Source organism: Alligator mississippiensis, chromosome 3, assembly GCF_030867095.1.
Source record: "Alligator mississippiensis isolate rAllMis1 chromosome 3, rAllMis1, whole genome shotgun sequence".
Lineage (NCBI taxonomy): Eukaryota > Metazoa > Chordata > Crocodylia > Alligatoridae > Alligator > Alligator mississippiensis.
The window spans coordinates 208,289,763-208,299,216 of record NC_081826.1 but is presented as its reverse complement, the minus strand read 5'-3'; the positions used below and the strand labels follow the sequence as shown (position 1 = coordinate 208,299,216).

Here is a 9,454-nt window from a genome sequence, read left to right as displayed (position 1 = left end):
TAAGCACAGGTCTTGCTTTAATCAAGAAATCTATGAAGTTGTGCATTTAATAAACAATGGTATTAATTAGGAATGGAGAAACTTAGGATAATTAAGAAACTGTCTGAACTTTTCACATGTTAATAGTACCCCTTTTCGATCTAATTTTGGAGACTTGCATGAAAAAAAATTGGCTAACTCATTTTACAGATCAATTTTATCTTTCCTATACTTTTTCATTTTATAGGTTTATGAGCTGTGGGGAAAATATATTTAGGAGTCTGGTAAGAATCTAGTATCATGGCCTTTCCTCTACAACCAGAAATGGAAAGCATAATAAATCTCATGAGAGAACATTGTAATTATGTTCATGAGACTTTTAGCTTCTTTCTGTCGATTCAGGAAGGTCAGAGATTTCTGAGAAGTTTGGATAGGAATCTGGATTTCATGGTGTTCCTAGATGAAATCAAACTCTGAATCTTTGGATTTTCCAGTGCTTTAAGCTGCTTTTAAGCAGCTAGTCATAAATATGCACAACACTATTTATTTACATTTATATAATGAAAAATAATGTCCAGGCCTTGGGTTAGCACTCTAACCAATGAGCTAGTTGATAAAAGCCTCTTTCTCTAACTGCTGTAAAGAAAAGGAGGGGGCGGGGGTTGGTTTTACCTTGGGTTTTAAAAGAAAGGTCTTAGGAACCTAACAGCAGGAAAGGATTTTCAGCTGTTAATTGCCTCTCTGCAGCCTGATGCAAGTCCTAGGGATGGGGAGGATTTAAAACATACCCTCAGTTTTTGGTGTTTCATAGTCAGTGAGCTGACTTTTTAGCAGTCACATAACTGGGGATGAGTGAGTGGGGGAAAAGACACAGTTGCCAATTTAGTGGGGGTGCCAGAAATCCTTAGAAAGCCTGTGCCAAGGAGAAGCAGCTGCCAGTGTTCATGAAGCTTATACTGCAGCTACAGCAGTAATAGCCTGTGTGCACAGAGGTAAGACTCATCAGCACTTGCTTTGCACACCCCCTCACACCCAACACTTAACACTACCCATCCTGCCCCAGGTGCCAAACTTCCTGCTTACTCCTCTGCTTTTCCAGTACAATTCTTAGGTACTTAACTCAGCCTATGAATTGTATTAGGTATCCTAGAAGTCTACCTTGAACACTAAGAATTCTTCAGAGGGGTTAGTTGTCTAAGAGTAAGAACATCTTGACCCCCTTTTGGTTTAATATTTGCTCCAGTGAAATGCCTCTGATTTTTTAATACCAGTGTATGGGGAAAATCTCTTTCTATTCCCATAAAATTTATACTCTAATATTTGTATGCAAATTGTTGGTTTGTAGGTAGGTAGGTAGGTAGGTAGGTAGGTAGAAAGAAAGAAAGAAAGAAAGAAAGAAAGAAAGAAAGACTTTGACTTTTAAGAGACCTTTATTCCCCGGAGGGTGATGACTCGGAGCCAGTCAAAAGCATGTACAAGGATGCCCGAAGCTCTGGGCCTCGTGGACAAGGCCTGGGCTCATGGCCTGCAAGGCCTGCCCGTACACTCTAGACAAAAAAAAAACCAACCAACACAACGAACATAAGGACTATTTACAGTATTTACAGTTCTGCCAGCAGGGACACCCATGGAGGCCTCTGGGGTCGACCCGCACGAGCAAAAGTCCAGGGCCTCGGCCAGCTTGACGCGTCTCTGCGGCTTGAGCAGCCAAGAAAGAAAGAAAGACTTTTGACTTTTAAGAGACCTTTATTCCCCGGAGGGTGATGACTCGGAGCCAGTCAAAAGCATATACAAGGTTGCCCGCAGCTCTGGGCCTCATGTACAAAGCCTGGGCTCATGGCCTGCAAGGCCTGCCCGTACACGCTAGACAAAAAAAAACCAACCAACACAAAGAAACATAAGGACTATTTACAGTATTTACAGTTCTGCCAGCAGGGACACCCATGGAGGCCTCCGGGGTCGACCCGCACGAGCAAAAGTCCAGGGCCTCGGCCCGCTTGACGCGTCTCTGCGGCTTGAGCAGCCGGTGGCATCACAGAGCGAGGATCAGGCGTCCCGCCTCGACCCGGCACAGCACCCCCTCGAGGGCCCAGCGCTCCTCAAAGGCGGGCACCGTCCGCCGGAGGACAGCGTGCTCAAACTCGAGCGAGAGGCGGGCCCGCACCAGCAGGCGGAAGAGCTGCAGGGCGTCGACCATCCCGGTGCCGCTGAGCTGGTTTCGCCGGCTCTTCAGGGTGGCCATCTTGGCCTGGCCCAGCAGGAAGTTGGCCAGGCTGACCGTGGCCCGCTCGGCCGCCCGGTACGGAAAGGAGTGGACGTAAGCGTCTTCGGAGAGGTCTCGGCCCAGTACCCGAAGCAGTGCGCCCAGGGCGGCAAAGAGAGGCTGCAGCCGGGGGCAGTCGAGGAAGGCGTGGAAAATGTCCTCGTCCAGCACCCCCGGGCAGAAGGGGCAGGCCGCCGAGGCCGCTGGGTCCAAGTGACACACAAAGGTGCCGGTGGCCAGGATGCCGTGCACGAGCCGCCACTGCAGGTCGCCGGTCTTCTTGGCGATGGGCGCCTTATACAGCGTGCGCCACGCCGGGGTCCCGGGCCGCGCCAGGCGCCGCCGCCACGCGGTGTCCGGGCGGCCGGCGAGCACCTGGGCGTGCCGGGTGCGCACCACCCACATGTAGAGGCCCTTGCGGGGCAGGGTGCCAAAAGGGCAGCCCGTATTGCTGCTGGGGGGCACCGGGAGCCTGAGCAGCGTGTTGGGCCGCTCGGCCAGCTCGCCGGGTACCGCTGGGATGACGGGTAGCGGTGGGAAGGCGTCTTCTGCGGCGTCTGCGGTGGGGAGGGGCCGGCGAGTCTGGAGATGGGCTTCCAGGGCGGTCGCTGCCTCCGTCGGGAGGGCGGCCCTAACGGCCCGCAGAAGCCGCCCCGCGGTGCGGACGGAGCGCATCGCCAGCCGGGCAGCCAGGGCCTCGGGTGACAGCCAGTCCGACCGAGCAGGGTCCAGGAGGTGCTCCAGGCGGGTGGAGCGCGCCTCGACGAGAGCTGCCGTGAGGCTGGCGGAGGCCAGGCTCGGCACGACACGGTGCAGGGCCGGGTTGTGGACCAAGGGCTCTCGAAGGAGCTGCGGGAACCGCAGGTGCCTGGCCTGGGGACAGAGATGGAAGGCCGCCCGCCAGGCCCGCACCACGCTGCGGTAGAACGGGGGAAGGACCGCCCCGTTCAGGAAGGTGAGGTCCAGTTGAAACAGCTCCCGGTCAAAGCCGAGGCCCCCCACTCGCCGCAGGAATCGGCACGCCAGCTGTCGCCACGGGAGGTGGCCTTCGGTGTACAGGAGCCGCTGGAGGGCCTGCAGCCGATAGGCGGCCACCCTGCTGGCCAGATCGATCAGGCCCTGGCCCCCCTCGCCGGTGGGCAGGTAGAGGGCAGCTCGTGGGAGCCAGTGGCGTCCGTCCCACAGGAAATCGACCAGGAGCCGCTGCAGTCGCTCCAGTAGCTCCGGCGGAGGGTCCAGCACCGCGCAGCGGTGCCACAGGGTGGCCGCCGCCAGGTTATTGATGACGAGGACGCGCCCCCGGTAGGAAAGGCTGGGCAGGCGCCAGCGCCACCGCTGCAGGCGGGCCTCCACTCCCTCCTCGAGGCCGTCCCAGTTGCGCGCCATGAAGGTCGTCGGCCCCAGGAACACGCCCAAGACCTTGAGGCCCTCGCGGCGCCAGGCGAGGCCCCCCGGCAAGTCCGGCGGAGGCCTGCCAGTCCATGCGCCAAGCAGCAGAGTGTCACTCTTGCCCCAGTTGATGCGGGCGGAGGAGGCGCGCTCGTAGGCCCGCTGGCAATCTGCCAGAGCCCGCACGTCTTCCCGGGTGGCGAGGAAGACGGTGACGTCGTCCGCGTAGGCCGACAGCCGGAGACGAGGGCCAGCGGACGGGCCCGTGGCCGATGGCAGGGCCACCCCGCTCAGGCGGCGGCGCAGCGCGTGTAACAGCGGCTCGATGGCCAGGGCGTAGAGCATGCCCGACAGCGGACAGCCCTGGCGAATGCCCCTGCGCGCGGGGAACGGAGCGCAAAGCACCCCGTTCACCTTGAGCAGGCTGGAAATGTCCCGGTACAAGACCCGGAGGGCCCCGGTGAAGAGGGGCCCAAAGCCAAAGGCCTCCAGCGTGCGGAAGAGGTAGGCGTGGCCACGCGGTCAAAGGCCTTCTCCTGGTCGAGAGAGAGGAGGCCGACGTCGAGGCCAAAGAGCTCGCTAGCCGTGAGCAGGTCCCGCAGCAGGAACAGGTTGTCTTGTATTGTCCTGCCCGGCACGCAGTAGCTCTGCTCGAGCCCGGTGAGAGAGGCCATGACTGCGCGGAGGCGGGTGGCCAGCGCTTTGGCCAGAATCTTGTAGTCCGCGCACAGCAGGGAGACCGGCCGCCAGTTCTTCATGTAGCCCAGGTCTCCCTTCTTGGGCAGCAGGGTCAGCACCGCTCGGCGGCAGCTGATCGGCAAGACCTTGTCGGCGAGGCTCTCCTGGAAAACGCGCAGGAGGCTGGGGCCGAGGAGAGGCCAGAAGGTCTTGTAGAACTCGGCAGGCAGCCCGTCGAGGCCCGGGGCTTTGCCGGAGGCGAGGCCGGCCGTGGCGGCCGCCAGCTCTTCCAGGGACAAGTCCCGCTCCAGCTCGCCGGCCTCCAGGGCATCGAGACGCGGTAGGCCCTCGTGGAGTTCCCGCGTGGCCTCGGGGCACGACGGCTCGGCCGCGAACAGGTCGCGATAGAAGGCGACGGCACGTTCGCGGACTTCGCCCGGCTCTGTAATGACCCGGCCCTCAGGAGTCTTGAGATGGTCCAAGACTTTGCTCGCTGCCCGCCGCCGCTCCAGGTCGAAAAAGAAGCGGGTCGGGGCGTCGGTTTCCACCAGCTCCTGGCAGCGGGCGCGGATCCTCGCGCCGCGGGCCGCGCTCTCCGCCAAGTCGCGCAGGCATTTCCTGCGGAGCCGGAGGCTCTCGCTCAGTGCCGCGTCGCTGCCGGCGGCCAGCAGAGCAGCCTCGAGCTCCGCCACGTCCTCCTCCAACTCCCGGATACGGCGGCGCGTCTCGTTCGCGGCCAGCTGGGTGTACTGCTGGCAGAAGGCTCGGGTCTGGACCTTGCCCACGTCCCACCACAGCTTCCAGGAGGAGTGGCTCGGTCTCGCAGCCTCCCACCTCCGCCAAAAGTGGGCAAAGCAGTCCCGGAAATAAGAGTCCTGGAGCAGACTAATGTTCAAACACCAATACGGTGCCCGTGCACAGGCTCTCCCCGGCAGGCTCAGTTCGCCGAAGGCCAGGCCATGATCTGATAGACCCGAGGGAGCGATGCGGCTGCTGCGCAGGAGTGGCAGGTGGTGCCTGGTGATATAAAGGCGGTCGAGGCGAGCCATGGTGAGACCGCCGGCGCTCGTCTTGGCCCAGGTGTACTGGCGCGCATCGGGATGCAGGGCTCGCCAGACGTCCACGAGGTCTGCCCCCTCCAGGGCAGCTTGCAGCTTGCGAGCGGAGGGCAGGTGGGGCTCAGGCCCTGTGCGGTCGAGGCGCGGGGCAGTGGTGCAATTGAAATCGCCCCCGAGGAGGAGCAGGTCATCATCCTCGCTAGCGTCGCGCAGGAGGGCAGCCAAGCTCTCAAAGAAAGCGACCCTCTCCTGGCCATCGGAGGGCGCGTAGATGTTGACGAGCAGCAGACGGTGTTGCGCGAGGGTGACGCGGACGGTCAGCAGGCGGCCGGGGACGACCTCCCGCGGCACCGCCGCGTCAAGCTGCAGCTGCGGCGATAAGAGTGTTGCGACCCCCGCGCGGAGGCTGGTGCCGTGGCTCAGGAACACCTGTCCTCGCCAGGCAGCCCGCCAGGCCGCCTGGTTGAACCTGTCAGAGTGGGTCTCTTGTAGGAAGGCGATGGCCAGCCTCTTCTGTCGCAGGAGCTCCAGGACGGCCTCGCGCTTCACCGCGTCTCGACAGCCGTTGACGTTGAAGGTGCCAATGGTTGTGGCTGCCATGGGGGTGGGTGTGGGAGAGGAGGAGCAAAGCAGAGTGCGGGTGGAAGAGCGAGCACCCAAGAGCAGAGCAAGGCAATACAGACAGGTCAGGGAAGGCCTACTGTGCCCTACTCTAGTCGAGGGACCCGCCCAGGCCCCACTCCACTCTCACCCTCTGGGCAAGCTTGTCCAGACGGTAGGCCATCTGACGTGTGCCCCGATCTTGCTTCATGAGCTTGACTGCCGCCCTGGCAGCCTTGACAAACACTTTGGGGTCCGCACACCACTGGGTGATGTGCCCCGCTACATTTTTCTGCCCCTTGGTTAGCTTCAGCAAGGACAGGAGTCCCCCATAGTCAGGAGAGACCCAGGGGGGCTCCGCCAGCTTGGGGTGGATGTTGCCTACTGAAGAGCGGCGAGGCCACACCCCCGGCGGGAGCTCGCCCGCAACTGCAGCGTCGACCCCCTCGATGTCCAGGCACATCAGCCGCCTCTCGTCGTCCGAGTCGAGGACCGGCTCCGCGAGGACATTCCCTATCTTCTTGGGGGGGGAGGGGCCATCCCGCTCACGACGTCTCTTGCGAGACTCCGAGAGCTGGATCTCCATCTCGCTAACGTCCCCATCTGCTCCGGTAGGCTGGGGCGTGACCAAAGGGGCAGCGGGCTCTCCCGCCACCCCCGGGGCCAGGCCACCGGAAGAGAGACATTCGCCACTATCCCTGCTGCCGCCTGACTCCGGAGGCCGGGGGACAGGCGAGGGGAGGAGGACCCCTGAAGGCCCCTCCCCCCCACCCGCTAAGTCTGCCTCGTCGGTGGCTACATCCGACGGGGCGGGTGGTGTGGCAGCCGGAACGGGGTCCGGCTCTGTAGTGGGGGGGTCCTCGGCACTGGCCGAGGAGGGGTCTGTCAGGGATTGGGTGTCCTGAGAGGCCCCCCTCATCTCCCTCTCTTTTTCGGGTGGTAGGGAGGACGCCCGAGCCCCATCATCCGATGAGGCTCCAGCACCGCAGTCCCCGGCCACCCCAGCCACTTCGGCCGGGGCAGGCAGGGGGCAAGGGGAGGTGTCCGCCTCTCCACCCGGTGGGGCTGCCGCACCGAGGGCAGGGGGCGCCACAGACGGGGGAGGGGGCGGCGGGGCCATGGTAGCAGCACCAGCCCCTCGGCTGGACGATGGCTTCCCGCTGGAGACCCCGGTCCCCTGAGATGGAACGGAGGGGGAAGGAGGTCGGGAGGAAGAGCTCCCAGCCTCCCTGGGCCTGCCGCGTGCCCCAGAGGTCGACGCGCCGTCTCTCGGCGCTGCCGCAGGCGGCGATGGTCCGGCCGCCTTGCCCCGAGGGCACTGCGCGGCCAGGTGGGAGGAGCCCCCGCACTTGAAGCACGTGGTCTCTCCCACAGACAGATAGATAATAAACCGCCGCCCCTCGAGCGTGAGGCTCAGGGAGCGAGGCAGCGACTGGGGGCCCTCCTTGAGGAGCATGAAGACCTGCCTCCGAAAGGACAGGACGTGCTTGCCCTGAGGGTTCTTGTTTCCCATCGGCAGGCGGCGAAAAGGACTCGCGGGAACCCCATAGGCCTCGAGTACCCTGGCCAGCTCCCGATTGGAAACGTGCGGTGGGACGTTGGAAATCACCACCCTCACTGCCTGAGTCTCTAGGGGCGTGACAGGGTAGTGGATGCCCGCAATGTCCAGGCCCTCCGCGCACACCCTGTCAACCAGGGCGGGCTTGCTCAAATAGATCATCGGGACCGTGTTCACGCGCCCCGCGTAGCGGATGGTACGCCATCCCAGGAGGGCGGCCAGAGCCTCCACGCAAGCCTCGAGCCCCACATGGAGAGGGGCATGAACCCTCAGGCCATGAGACAGTGGGAGGTCCTGAGAGACATCCTCATGCCAGCTGCCAGGCGTAGGAGCCGCCATTCCTCGCCAGGACAGGGTTAAACTGCGAAGCGCAGCAAAAAAAAAAAAAAAAAAAAAAAAAAAAAAAAAAAAAAAAAAAAAAACCAGCCTCAGGCTGACAGGGGGGACTGGGACTGGGAGGGGGCTGAAAAACGCCCCAAAATCGGCCTGAGGGGGGGCAGAGCAACCCTGCAGGGGCTCAGGGCAAGCCCCAAGGCAGGGGCAGATGGCAGGGACCAAGGGAAGGGGCCCTGGGGGAGGGAGGCAGCAGAAATCAAAGGGACAACTCAGGCGGGGGGTGGGGGAGGGGCAGAGGCAAACGAGGCTGCCAGAGCCCAGGGGAAAAAGGCTCAGAAAGTGGGGGGAAGGGGCAGGGAGGGGGTCCCCAGGGACAGGGTGGGGAGAGGCAAGGGGTTTTTCGGGGGGGGGAAGGGAAAAGGGGGGCAGGGAGTGCGAGGCAACGAGCTGAAAGCACCTGAGCTGGAGGAGCTTAGAAGGGCTTCAGCTGTCGGCGGCCATCTTGAAAGAAAGAAAGAAAGAAAGAAAGACTTTTTGACTTTTAAGAGACCTTTATTCCCCGGAGGGTGATGACTCGGAGCCAGTCAAAAGCATGTACAAGGATGCCCGAAGCTCTGGGCCTCATGTACAAGGCCTGGGCTCGTGGCCTGCAAGGCCTGCCCGTACACTCTAGTCAAAAAAAAAAACAACCAACACAACGAACATAAGGACTATTTACAGTATTTACAGTTCTGCCAGCAGGGACACCCATGGAGGCCTCTGGGGTCGACCCGCACGAGCAAAAGTCCAGGGCCTCGGCCAGCTTGACGCGTCTCTGCGGCTTGAGCAGCCAAGAAAGAAAGAAAGAAAGAAAGAAAGAAAATTCACGAATTTGCGTGTCATCCTTGCGCAGGGGCCATGCTAATCTTCTCTGTATCGTTCCAATTTTAGTATATGTGCTGCTGAAGCTGGTCTTTATTGGTAATGAAGATGAATACCCTGCCCTCTGATTTATTGGACAGCATAATCAATGGAAGAAAATGTACCGGTAATTGATTAATGTTTTAAAGAAATATGACATTGTACTTTGCCATGCAGGAAACCTGCTAACATTTGTAAAATACATTTTCCTGTGAATTATACAAAAATGAATTAACAGCATGCCTGGGAATGTAATGGTACATTACTGGATGCTAAACACTTGATTCCCATACAGAGAAGACAGACATTTAAAAAATAACTGCAACCATTTTCCTTGGCAGTTTTCTGCCAGTGGCAGTGAACCCAGCCACTTTAGCAAAATATTAAGAACCGACTCTACCCTCTAACTGACTCTAACGTCTAACCTTAGCTCAGAATTCAAACCAAACACAACACTTTGGTAGTATGTTCACGTTACTTTTTGTAGCCACTCTATTAAAGAGAAGCTACCAAGACAGAAAGTATATTCTAGTGAAGCTAAAGCCAGGAAATACTACACATGCCATAAACTACCCTAGTGTTCTAATATTTTCAGTGCAAATTTTCAAAGCTAGCAGTTGAGATACGATCATACAAGTTTATATGAACTGTACTGAACTTCTGACCTTAACTTACAGCTATTCTGGAGTTTCA

At 59.5% G+C, this 9,454-nt stretch overlaps 1 non-coding gene across 1 annotated transcript; it reads right to left on the bottom strand.

Moving 5' to 3' along the window:
* Positions 1 to 8,708: 8,708 nt before the first annotated feature.
* Positions 8,709 to 8,811, bottom strand: LOC132249746 (U6 spliceosomal RNA). The gene has a single exon (XR_009461298.1). It is a non-coding gene; the product is annotated as a U6 spliceosomal RNA (small nuclear RNA).
* Positions 8,812 to 9,454: the final 643 nt, after the last annotated feature.